The sequence below is a fragment of the Halichoeres trimaculatus genome, unplaced genomic scaffold, assembly GCF_033239565.1.
Source record: "Halichoeres trimaculatus isolate MK-OKI-2021-1 unplaced genomic scaffold, fHalTri1.1 fHalTri1_scaffold_24, whole genome shotgun sequence".
Classification (NCBI taxonomy): domain Eukaryota; kingdom Metazoa; phylum Chordata; class Actinopteri; order Labriformes; family Labridae; genus Halichoeres; species Halichoeres trimaculatus.
Genome location: NW_027437202.1, coordinates 7445253 through 7457719, shown reverse-complemented (window position 1 = coordinate 7457719; position 12467 = coordinate 7445253). Strand labels below are relative to the sequence as shown.

General features: G+C 42.9%; 2 long non-coding RNA genes across 2 annotated transcripts; both read right to left on the bottom strand.

The window, feature by feature from the left end:
* Nucleotides 1-7070: 7070 nt before the first annotated feature.
* On the bottom strand, nucleotides 7071-8424 carry LOC141786169 (uncharacterized). Its single transcript, XR_012597640.1, has 4 exons — nucleotides 8346-8424; nucleotides 7892-8030; nucleotides 7457-7562; nucleotides 7071-7130 (listed from the first exon to the last, which is right to left on the bottom strand). It is a non-coding gene; the product is annotated as an uncharacterized LOC141786169 (long non-coding RNA).
* A 17-nt stretch (nucleotides 8425-8441) lies between these two features.
* LOC141786168 (uncharacterized) lies at nucleotides 8442-9241 on the bottom strand. Its single transcript, XR_012597639.1, has 3 exons — nucleotides 9034-9241; nucleotides 8631-8813; nucleotides 8442-8511 (listed from the first exon to the last, which is right to left on the bottom strand). It is a non-coding gene; the product is annotated as an uncharacterized LOC141786168 (long non-coding RNA).
* Nucleotides 9242-12467: the final 3226 nt, after the last annotated feature.

Sequence of the window (12467 nt, the reverse complement as noted above, 5' to 3'; positions counted from 1 at the left end):
ACAGCATATTGCTCATACATAATGTCTCCACACGAGGGCGTCAGAGCGCTGTCTTTTTTTATTTATTGTATTATATATTGACTTTTGGGATAAATTAGATGAAATAAAATAACTTAAAGACAACAAATAATTCATAACCTTTCCTCATGTCTTTAGAAGTTGATTTGGTGCCTTATCTAACACAAAGATGCACCTACCTGCTGTTTTTTTCTTCTTTACAACAAAACTGCTGTGAGAAAATCATATTATCTTGTTTCTTTGTGTTGGTGCGATCTGCAAATCTCTGCAGAAAGAGCTGCTGTTGATAGTTTTTTTTATTGAGGTGGAGATTAGATGCAAATATCTTTTGCACATAAATGACATCAACAGGGAGTGTGTGTGTAGGTTGTACTTGGTGTGTCTGAAGTTGTTGATATAGGTCTGCCCTTCATTAGGAATAAATGTATTAAAGCACCTCAATCTTCCCAAATATTTACATTTTTACACACTCTGTATGAGGAGTTACTCAGATTTTCTTCATCATTTTTCTCTCAGTTCACTCAGACACTACCCAGGTGAGCTTGATTGGGTCCGTAACAACTCAACACACGGCTCAGGGATGGGCGGGGGAGGTGGGGTGTGTGTGTGTGTGTGTGTGTGTGTGTGTGTGTGTGTGTGTGTGTGTGTGTGTGTGTGTGTGTGTGTGTGTGTGTGTGTGTGTGTGTGTCTCGGTGCTGAAGCCATGCTGGTGTCATGCCAGGTGATACTAATTAAGCTCACAACCCCAGAGTTGGGGGGCGGGAGGGGCAGCACATTGGTCATACTTGATGGCTCCACACGAGGGCGCCTTACTGCTGCCTTTTTTTTACTGTCTTATAAATTGACTGTCGGGAATCTTTTTATGAAATTAAACTACAACAAATAACTCATTCACCTTTCCTCGTGTCTTTAGAGCTTGATTTGGAGCCTCATCTCAATCATATGCGCCAGGGTTGAGCAAGGGAGGTGGGGTTGAGGCTATGTGTGTATGTGTGTGTGTATGTATGTGTGTATGGGTGTGTGTGTGTGTGTGTCTGTGTGTGTGTGTGTGTGTGTGTGTGTGTGTGTGTGTGTGTGTGTGTGTGTGTGTGTGTGTGTGTGTGTATCTCAGTGACATAAGCCTTCAGCAGAGTCACGCTCTCAGACACTAACCAGGTGATCTTAATGAAGTTGGTTACAGCTCAGCTCAGTGCTCAGGGTGTGTGTGTGTGTGTGTGTGTGTGTGTGTGTGTGTGTGTGTGTGTGTGTGGGTGTGTGTGTGTGTGTGGATGTGTGTGTGTGGATCTGCATGTGTGTGTGTTGGGTGTGTGTGTGTGGATCTGCATGTGTGTTTATTGGGTGTGTGTGTGTGGATCTGCATGTGTGTTTATTGGGTGTGTGTGTGTGGATCTGCATGTGTGTTTGTTGGGTGTGTGTGTGTGGATCTGCATGTGTGTGTGTTGGGTGTGTGTGTGTGGATCTGCATGTGTGTGTGTTGGGTGTGTGTGTGTGTGTGTATCCCAGTGACATACGCCTTCAGCAGAGTCATGCTCTCAGACACTAACCAGGTGATCCTAATGAAGTTGGTTACAGCTCAGCTCAGTGCTCAGGGTGTGTGTGTGTGTGTGTGGATGTGTGGGTGTGGATCTGCATGTGTGTGTGTTGGGTGTGTGTGTGTGGATCTGCATGTGTGTGTGTTGGGTGTGTGTGTGTGGATCTGCATGTGTGTGTGTTGGGTGTGTGTGTGTGGATCTGCATGTGTGTTTGTTGGGTGTGTGTGTGTGGATCTGCATGTGTGTGTGTTGGGTGTGTGTGTGTGTGGATCTGCATGTGTGTTTGTTGGGTGTGTGTTGGATGTGTGTGTGTGGATCTGCATGTGTGTGTGTTGGGTGTGTGTGTGTGGATGTGTGGCTCAGAGTTGGGCGGGGGAACAACTCAGTGCTCAGGGTTGAGCAAGGGAGGTGGAGTGTTGGCTATGTGTGTATGTGTGTATGTGTGTGTGTGTGTGTGTGTGTGTGTGTGTGTGTGTGTGTGTGTGTGTGTGTGTGTGTGTGTGTGTGTTTGTGTGTTGGGGGGAGATGTGTGTCTGTGGCGGGGGGGGGGGGGGGGGGGGGGGGGGGTTAATATAGGTCTGCCCTTCATTAGAAATAAATGTATTAAAGCACCTCAATCTTCCCAAATATTAACATCTTTACACACTCTGTGTGTGGAGTTACTCAGATTTTCTTCATCATTTTTCTCTCAGTTTGGTGGATTTAATCTTTTTATTTTTGTATTTTTTTACTTATAGGAGTGTATCGATAAAATGTGAATCATTTTAAACTTAAGCTTGTTGAATAACACTTCATCCTGCTGCTCAGGTGAGCTGATAACATGCAGGTTATGTGAGGAGTGGTAAAGTACTGTCACAATCCCAGTTACATTGTTTGAGCCTTTAGCAGAGTCTTGCTCTCACACACTAACCAGGTGAGGTTGATTAGGTGTGTAACTGCTCAGCTCAGTGCTCAGGGTTGGGGGGGGGTTGGGGGTGGTGGTGGCGGTGGTGGGGGGGGTCAACTCGAAGGGAGCGGGGTGGAAGGAGTGGGGGGCGCTCGCAGGGAGCGGGGGGGGGGGGGGGGGGGGGGGGGGGGGCGTCGGTAGCAGCACATTGGTCATACTTAACAGCTCCACACAACTCAGTGCTCAGGGTTGGGGGTGCGGGGGTGGGGGGGTGGGGTGGGGGGGAGCCGGTTCAGGGTTGAGCGGGGGAGGCGGAGGGGGGGAGCGCTCGCAGGGTGGGGGAAGTGGGGGGAATCGGGGGCAGCACATTACCTAAAGTCTCCACACGAGGGCGTCTAGGTGCTGAAGCCATGCTGGTGTCATGCCAGGTGATCTTAATTAAGCTCACAGCATCAGGGTTGGGAGGGGCTCAGGACTCAGGGGCGGGAGGGGCAGCACATTGGTCATACTTAATGGCTCCACACGGGGACGCTAGTGCTGCCTTTTTATTTATTGTCTTATAAATTGACTTTTGGGAAACATTTGATGAAATTAAATCACAACAAATAATCCTTTTACCTTTCCTTGTGTCTGTAGAGCTTGATTTGGTGCCTCATCTCACCCTTATGCACCAATTTCTGTCTTTTTCTTCTTCTTTACAACAAAACTGCTGTTAGAAAATAATGTTATCTTGTTGTTTTTGTGTTTGTGCAAGCTGCAAATCTCTTTAGAGAAAGAGCTGGTGTTGTTTGCAGCCCTTAATCAGCATCTTTGCTCCTTATGCATGTGTATGGTCCTAATGAAGGCTTCAGTTAAACACCGACAAAAGTTCAATAACTATCAGGTACTGCTACAGTTAATCTCTTACTGCACCTTTTCCCACACCTTGGTCGACCTATCTTAGTTTAAGCAGGGCTGCTGTAGAAGATGTTTCAGAAGCCCCTTCTTCCAAGCCCACTATCAAACAAGAGCGGCTGCTTTAAAGTTTTGCATAAATTTCTATAAGGGACAAAACAACAACACATGAAAGCAGCATTCTGTAAACCAAAACAGTGTTTGCATGCTTTTATTTTAGTACGTACTTTTTTTTACAAATATAATTAATACAAACAAAAAAAGCAAATATAAACATCAAATAGTACAAACATAATTCAGGTTGAGCAAAATCAAGGGAACATTTCAATCCAAAGTATAATGGGATAGCAACATGAACATAAAGGAAAGATAAAAAAAAGAGGCCATACGATTGAGAAATAACATAAATAACAGAAATAGATACAGGACAATCCTCACAAAAAGAGCAGCCATTAATTTCAATATTAAATCTCCTATTTAAAAATTGATTTGTGGGATAGATTTCATTGAAAATTTTTAATTTAATCCTTTACTTTTGGGAGTAGTGGATGATATATATTTCATCCTTATTTTCCTGATTTCATCTTTGTCATATTCTTGAAGGAAATATTTTACTTTGAATTGGATTGGGGCAAATTTGCTCTAAAAAAGATTTCTAAGGAATTTGTTTGTGCATTTATCCTCACACAAGTCAGAACCTTTAAAGCAGAGCTGTCTCAGTCCAGGCCATACAGGATTATATCCTCCTTAACCATTATTTTCACAGAAGTTGGGAATGCTTTTATAATCCCATTACAAAAACTTAAAGTACATGTCAGTCACAATTTTTCTCAAAATTGTTTAAAACTAAATAAATTCCCTTTAGCATCCATACAATGAGCAACCACCCAAACTCTGAATATACAGATTTATTCTTTAGAAGCACATATCTGTTGTTTCACAAAGGGGTGCTGTGTGGAGTAAAATTATGTTTATAATTCCACCACCATCCTTGTAATTTTTGACATTGTCATCTTTCCTTATATACTGCATTTGTTTCTCCAAATGAACTTGAAATTGATACTATCCATATGTTCTATCATTTTCTCTTTTAGAAGTAAAGAAAATGCCGGGTAAATGGGTCTGGACAGACTATCCGTCTTGGTAAGTAGGATTCTCTCAAATATTGTTAACTCTCTGTAACCATCTATCTAAAACAGACTTACATTTGTCAGTATTACCCCACAAATGACTTTTGTATAATACGGTGTCATCCTTGGTGATTAAAATTCCCAGATTTTTTATTTCATTTTTCACTTTTATGTTGTTTAATAGTTGCAAAGGGTGATCATGTATAGTCAGAATTTATGTGCACACGGCTCAGAGTTGAGCACATTTCACATTTATCTAAATTCATTTGTAATCCAGAAGCCTTTGAGAAATAGCTGATGGTTTGTAAAGCTAATGGGAACCTGAGAATAATTAGCACAAACAAAATCAGAATCAAAAATACTTTATTGATCCCACATGGAGATAATTAGTGTTACTTACCAGTTGCTCGGCACACAGTTCAGCAGTAGGAAATAAAAATAGGATGTCCTCAAACCGGATGACCTGTGTGATGAGAAAATTCAAAATTTATTGAAAGTATCTCAATCAAATCCCAATAAATAGATTTCCATCTGGAACAGTGCATATTAACGTCATCACCACTTTTGGGGGTTTTCTGCCCTCCTGTGGACAAAATTTTTGCTGCAACCATGCTATGATTGCAATATAATTTTTGAACACCAGATGACGGCAAACACCCGGGAGAATACGCTACTTTTATTTTTCTTAATTTATTGAACATTATATCAATATAAAAAAGGCCTAAACCAACATTAAACAAAATCAAGAAAAAATTTTAATTTAAAGCATTATAAGTTAACATCATGAACATAAAAGAACGTAAAGGAAAGAAAAAAAGAGGCCAATTCGTTTTAGAAATAACTAAAAAAAAAACTAAGAAGAAAAAAGTTCAAACAAGAGTGGCTGCTTTAAGGTTTGACATGAATTTTTTATAAAGAAAGGAAAAAGAAGAACAAAACAAATCAAATTCTGTGCAACGAAACAGTGTTTGCATGCGCTTATTGAAATACGTACTTCCAGTTCCGGTAGATGGTCCATGTTTGTAGTTCCATAGGAAAGCGCTTTATTTTTAACACGTTATGTGAGTTTCTTTGATTAAAACTAATATTTCTTCTCAAACTGAGTTAGATAGATATTAAATGACGAAAAAACTATCTATCGTGTTTTATTCTGTTTCTTGTGAAAGTTTTTTTTGTTTTTGCTCGTACGCATGCGCGGACAATGACCTCCTCTCCGGACGTGACGTCGGAACCGGAAGTTGGCAATCAGGACATGGCGCCTCGACAGCGTGGTCGCAGCTCGAGCTCTCCGTTTTCTGATTTTATCGAAAATAAATAGATTTTTGGGCTGAAAAGAGAGTCGTGGGACCAAGAAAGAAATTCGCGAAGGATTCGGTGAGTCAGCGTGTGAACGGAAACATAGAAATAGAGTAAACGGCCGCTGTTTGCGAGCTACCGCTAGGGCTAAAGCTTATGCTAACGGTAGATCTAACCGGAACCTTTTTTACTGATATTTGACCACATTTAGTTATTCTTTATGTGCTTAAACACTGTTTTACTGTTATTTTATTCAAAGACATCGTAGTTTTTTTATTTGGTTGAATAGTTTTGCAGTTTACACCGGGGCTTCCTCGGGCTGAGCACGTGCTTTGATTTACCCACCTGAGGTTAATCAACCCACTAATTCGACCTTTTCTCTTCTTTTACAGGTTCTGTGCGACGCTGGTGAGTTGCAAACACGGACATTTCTTTCTTTCTCCTACCTGCTGTGGTCATTGTGTGACTGGAACCTCGGGGCAGACTGTTTGTGGCGTGTTAGCTCTCCGAGCTGTAAGGAACCGAGCAGTGGAAGAGCCAGGGCTGTGCGGGAAAGTTTGGTGGAGCTGGGCTACTCTGTGGTGTGTGTAACGCTATCAGTAGTTACAGTCCACCTTTCTTCTCTCCGCATAGACCTGGTTTGACCGCTGCTCATGGTTACTTACAGTGGCTGGTGCAGCGAACCACGACATGGACATGCTACTCCGAGGGAAAGGTTGTACAGCGGCTACTTTCTTTCTGTTTCTAGTCTTTGTGTGACTGGAACTTCAGGGCAGGCTGTGTTTGTGCCGTGTTAGCTTTACTAGCTGTAAGGAACAGAGCGGTGGAAGAGCCAGGGCTGTGTGGGAGAGTTTGGTGGAGCTGGGCTACCGTGTAGGGTGTTTTTCACTCCACTCGGTAGTTACAGTCCACCTTTCTCCTCTCCACACAGACCTGGTTTGACTGCTGCTTGTGGTTTCTTACAGCTAGTAAAGCTAACACGGCACAAACACAGCCTGCCCTGAGGGGAAGGGCACACAGAGGCTAGTTTCTTTGAGTCCGTGTTTGCTAGCTTGCTGCTTCAGTGGGCTTGGATTAGGCCACACCCCTTCATTAACTGAATTTGCATATAAAGATTTATTCAAATTTACTCCGTTGTCCATGCTCATTCTTTCATGCATTTCATTTTTTTTACATTTTTTATTTGACTAGAAATTTAAAATATGATAAAAAAATTTTTAACTTTTTTAAAGTTGAAAAAGTTTTTTTTTTTTTTTTTTACATTTCTAAGAGTAAAATGTTGGTGTTAAAGTACAAGACAAAAAAGTTGAAGTTCGTTTGAGAATTTTTATTGCAAGAGATCAAAGTCAAAACCAAACAGAAATTCACTTGAACCTGAAAAAGAGAAGAGAGCATGCAATTAGTAGAGTAATCGACAGAATTTTTGGAAAAATGACTTAAAAAATTTGCTAAAAAAGTTTACCACGAGCGGAGAGCCGTCTCCTTTCCACCCCTTCATCACCAAGAGACCGCGAAGAAGCCCCACATCCCGGTCAAGGAGGTCTCTGGCTCGGGTCCCGAGAAACACCAAGCGAAACTTGATGCTTTTCCAGCCCGAGCAAGGGCTCTCCTCGACGGGGATGTGGGGCCTCCTCGTGGTCTCTTGGTGATGACTGGGTGAAAAGGAGCCGGTTCTCCGCCTGTGGTAAGCACACTTTCACCGAGAAGCTGAGCAGAAGCGTGGTTTCTTGCAGGTGGACAGCGAGCCGACACCAGGACACGAGGCTTCAACAACTCCACCTCCAGGTGAGTCTTCAGAAGCAGGGCCTGAAATGAGAGGAGAGCATGGAGTTAGTGGATTAATCGACTGGATCTGGTAATATGACTCAAGTTTTGGGGGAAAATGCTTTTCACGAGCGGAGAACCGGCTCCTTTTCGTCCAGTCATCACCAAGAGACCGCGAAGAAGCCCCACATCCCCGTCGGGAAGTGTCCTTGTTCGGGCTGGAGAAACACCAAGCTAAGCTTGATGCTTTTCCTGCCCGAGCTAGTGCTCTCCCTGGCCGAGATGTGGGGCTTCCTCGCGGTCTCCTGGTGATGACGGGGTGAAAAGGAGTCGGTTCTCCGCTCGTGGTTAGCTTTTTTAAAAACTTTTACCGAGAAGCTGAGCTGAAAGTGTGGTCTTTCTTGCAGGTGGACAGCGAACTGACACCCATCTTCACCTTCCGGCGCGTCATCAGAAGAAACCGGAAGGAGGCCCGTAATGGAAGAGCAACCAACCGAGCCGAAAAAAAGCCTGAAATGAGAGGAGAGCATGGAATTAGTGGATTCATCGACTGGATTTTGGTAAAATGACTTAAGTTTTGGGAAAAATGCTTTTCACGAGCAGAGAGCCGGCACTTTTCACCACGTCATCACCAGGAGACCGCGAAGAAGCCCCACATCCCCGTCCGGAAGTGTCCTTGCTCAAGCTAAGCTAGATGCTTTTCCAGCCCGAGCAAGTGCACTCCCTGGCGGGGATGTGGGGCTTCTTCGCGGTCTCCTGGTGATGATGGGGTGAAAAGGAGCCGGCTCTCCGCTCGTGAAAAGCTTTTTTTTTTTAAACTTTTACCGAGAAGCTGAGCTGAAAGTGTGGTTTTTCTTGCAGGTGGACAGCAAACTGACTGACACCCACAACTCCACCTTCCGGCGCGTCATCAGAAGCGACCGGAAAGACGCCCGCCATGCTGGAAACCGCGTGGTCCAGCAGGAGCAACCAACCGAGCCGAGAAAAGGTCCTGAAATGAGAGGAGAGAGTGGAATTAGTGGTAGAATTAGCAACAAACTGAGATGTGCTAATATTTTTTTTCTTTTTTTTTCTGCAGGCGGACAAACCGAGCAGACAACAGGACCTCACCTGTTAGCCTCCACGTGCTTCATCGAAAAGCTAGCATCAAGGAACCTGGCATGCAGGAAGACCCACAGACTTCTCCGGCCTCCCCTGCTCCCGGCCCATCATCAGAAGCGACCTGAAGGACATCGGACATGTCGGGGACACGAGGTTTTCCAGCAGGAGCAACAACCGAGCCATCCGAAAGATCTGAGAAGAGAGGAGAGAGTGGGATTAACGGTAGCATTAGCCGCTAATTGAGACGTGCACAAAAAGTAATGTTTGTTCTTCTTTCTTTCAGGCTTCACCGAGCTTCCTCCAACAAACCGAGCAAACAGCACCTGAAAAGAGAAAAGAGAGCGGAGTTAATGGGTACTTTGATGGTAAATTGATAAATGCACTGAAATAAAGAAAAATAAACTAAACTTACCTTGTGTCTTTGTGTCTAAAACAGCTTAGCAGAGAGTTTGTAAAATAAAAAAAAAAGTGTTGAATTATTTGGTTGATAGAGAAAAATCTTGCTCTAAACCAAAGTCCAAAGTAAGGCAAATGTACCTTACTTTGAGACTCAGTCTGGGGAAAGTGAAGCAGAGGAACCTGCAGAGACAGGAGAGATGTGGACGGTACGGAGTCTTCAAGAAGACTGAGCACTGATTCTGTAAACTGCTCTGCTTTTATAATATAATTTTAACACACCTGAAACCAATTAGCAATCAAAATCCTGTAACTATCTATATGATCTAGATCTATAATGATCCTCTGTACATTCTATGAGGTCTAGATCCATGTTGCAATATTGCTGGCACACCTGTATGACCTCCTCACATAACTACAAGACCTGCCCACTCCTATATGATACAATAAGTTCATTGAGATCATTCAAACTATTTGTTTGAGATCTGCTTTAACGAGCTCTGAGTTCTCGTGGTTTGGGTTCATGAAAGCTTTGGACTTATTGCCTGTCCATGAGAAGAATGAGAGAAAAAACTTTTCATCATTTCATTCCACATTTCTTTTTATTTAACATTGTCCACACTTTGATAAACATCAGCAGGGGATGAGACTGACAAATGTCCATGACATTGGACTTTACGTGAGAGAAACACACACCATTGAATGTACTTCATCATCACTTTATTTCAAAAGATAACTTAGCAGGAAGTGTGATTAAAATTTATATATTTAAAGTATGTTACACAAACTTGTGTGTGGGAACAAAAAACCTTTTAAGCTGCGTGTTTTGCAGAATCTTCACTCTACATGGTTTTCTTTTATTCACAAACACAGATTAAATAATGACTAACACATGGAGTATGTTGCTTCATGTGGAAAACGTGAAAAAAACTACAAATAACACCATCAATAACAAGGTCAGTTCCACTGTAAGTCATTTTTGTTCAAAACTAATGTAGCTTCTGTTTTAAATGTTCTCTCCACTTTCACAAATCAGAAATCAAAGACCAGCTGGCTGTGAATGCACTGTATCTTCTTTATTTTGACATTAAAGTAAAATAAACCGTCATTAAGATGATAGAAAACCACAGTTAACAAAGACCTCTTTAACTTGACTTCCACATGATGTGTCCGTCCTCTGACAATCAGAGCAGCAGGGAACGCTCTGTGCTCAGCCTCTCTGATCCTGTCCGACACACTCTCCTCTGTGTCTTCACTCAGCACCAGCACCGCCTCCTCCAGCATCCATCTCCTCATCCTGTACAGTTTGCGATGAACGACCTGGAGAGGAGATACAGACAACATATCAACATTCAGGGTCAACACTATCTATTAGAGCCTGCAGGTTGGTCCCTGTAGGTGTGGAGAGGAAGTCAGATGTGTGTCCTTCACTAAATCTTGTTTGTTTATCAGAAACTCACCTGAGCTGGAGATGAGGACTCCCACTTTGGTCCTCTTAAGCGGCTTGTCACTGTCACCATTCTTCCCAACACCTGCCTCCTGATTGGATGCTGCTCCCTCACCCAGCAGGTCGTGTTAAAGGTTGTGGACCACCACAGGTTCTCCTCCTGCATCAGAAGAACAAATATGAATCCTTTTGTCTTTACAGCCTGTTACCCTCAGCTGTAATCTCAGAGTCCTACCTGGCTGCTAACAAGTGAGTGAACCAACAATCCAGGCGCCCTCCTGATGCTGAAGCTGGAGGAGAACCCTCTGAGCATCCAGAGGGGACAGCATCAGGACCGCTCCCAGGCAAAATCAGCACCGAGGTCTGCAGGCAGCACCTGAGGGATGTTCTCCAGCAGTCCACTGCAAAGAATCTGCAACAGGAGACCACTTTAGATCTTTGTTGGTGTCAGCAAAACCTCACCTGGAAGCAGAGAAGGGTTAATTTTAAAATGAGCTGCAGCTAACCATTACTTTACTGTCCCATCCACACACTGACTCACCAACCGTCTGTCCTGACTTCCCAAAAGGAGCATGTCGCCCCGCCAGGTCGTACTCTCCTGGAGCGTGGAGGCCCGGTATCTCTGCCGTCTCGCCACCTGAACACTGGATATCATATATCATTTGCACATATCATTACACGAGTGCTTTTAGGAATCATTCACATTTATGTCTGCTCTTGTGTTCACACAGGATACTGAAACACACCGTCACTCATTAAGAAATAAATCTGCTATTTTTATTTTAAAAATAAGAATTACATCAAATCTTAAAAGATGTTTTCCTCTGATGCAGCTGCACACAGTGAATCACCTCCCATGATGCACTGCTCCTTTGGAACTGTAATTATGTCTGAGCTGAACCTACATATGACCATTCCTGTTTATGTTTAACTTCTACTCTCTTCATTTAAAGGCAGCAGAGGATATTTGTGCTCAGCCTGGAGTAGCAGCAGCATTGTCTACCAAACATTTGCATTAACGCCTGTTTTTCTACGTTACAACTTAGCGACATGTGCTAGCGCACCGGGCCGGGGCTGGTCTGGTACTAAACTACGGTATTAACCCAGTTTACAAAGTTTAACAGCTGTCACCTTTCAAACATGAGCAAACTGTAAATAAATACATTACCTCGTCGCTTTTCATCCTGGGAGAAGATGTCTGAAACAAAGAAAAGTAGAGTTAAAAGATGATTCGACCTCCATCCATGCTACAAAACAAAAGCACGCCATGAGTGTGGCGTTCACACAACAGGAAGAGCGAGTGCTCATGGGAAACTGAGCCCTTTCAGGATAGTCTTCTCAGCGCCATTGTAGTCACGAATCAACAGGATAACCATAGCAACGGAAACAAAACCCGAACAGCTTCTCTGCGATGTTTAATTACCACGAAAACTCAATCCAAGCCTTTCAAAATAATTCAGTGTGTTCAGTGTTTACCTATCGTTACGTTTAATTCCTCCAACGAAGAAGAACTGCATCTTCTACGGATTGACGTGTAACAACACGTTTGACTCTGCTCAAAGGCGCCATCCTGTGGCGAAAGCTTTAGTTGCACGAGGTGGAATGAACCCTGTAATGGGCCGAGGGTGATCAGTGTAAATTAGAAAATAACTAACTTTTCTTTCATATTCTAAAAAAAAAACACGGAGTGACCCCTCCACAGATGTTTTATAGGTGCATTTCGTGACCTGTATTTCATGATGAAAGTATGTTGAGGTCAGGTAAGCTAATACTAAAGGAAAGTTGCTAAATGTGTGTGTTATTGTCAACGCATTCCCCCCATGAGGAGAAATCAAAGCTGGTTTGTTCTGAAGTCTCACTCCCCTATGAAAAAAATGAACAAAATACTAAAACTTGAAATCTAATGACGACATCTTGTCCAGATTATAAAATACATTAATTATATTTAAAAAAAAATAGAGAATTTTTTATATATCTTTAAAAGTTTCTGCAGTGTACGGATT